This window comes from Leptonychotes weddellii, unplaced genomic scaffold (assembly GCF_054177405.1).
Source record: "Leptonychotes weddellii isolate Sample4059 unplaced genomic scaffold, ASM5417740v2 HiC_scaffold_107763, whole genome shotgun sequence".
Classification (NCBI taxonomy): domain Eukaryota; kingdom Metazoa; phylum Chordata; class Mammalia; order Carnivora; family Phocidae; genus Leptonychotes; species Leptonychotes weddellii.
In genome coordinates this window covers 1-368 of record NW_027684863.1, presented here as the reverse complement: position 1 = coordinate 368, position 368 = coordinate 1, and the positions used below count along the sequence as shown (strand labels likewise).

General features: G+C 45.9%; 1 non-coding gene across 1 annotated transcript; it reads right to left on the bottom strand.

Annotated features, from left to right (window-relative positions):
* Window positions 1–65: 65 nt before the first annotated feature.
* Window positions 66–196, bottom strand: LOC145718094 (small nucleolar RNA SNORA63). Its single transcript, XR_014141579.1, has one exon. It is a non-coding gene; the product is annotated as a small nucleolar RNA SNORA63 (small nucleolar RNA).
* Window positions 197–368: the final 172 nt, after the last annotated feature.

The following is a 368-nucleotide window of genomic DNA, read 5'->3' as shown; positions in this document are numbered from 1 at the left end:
GAAGGCAGACGCTTAATGACTGAGCCACCCAGGCGCCCCTCAAGTCAGTGTTTTACTTGGTAAACATGTCTGAGACCATGCATCCCTGGCTGCTAAGCACCATGGCGGACAGGGCTAGAAAGGTAACAGCTTTATTTTGAGCAGGGGGCAAAGACAAGGCAGCACTTTACAGCTACATTGTAACTAGATCCTGCATCTACTTACTATGTTTAATGTCTGTCCTACCTTACTAGAATGTGAGCTAGATGAGGGCAGTAGTTTTTATCTGCTCTAATCACAGAAACATTCCCAGCACCTAAGAAAAGTTTCCTGGCACATAATAAGTGCTCAGTAAATCTTTTTCTGCTCCCTGCTCAGCAGGGAGTCTG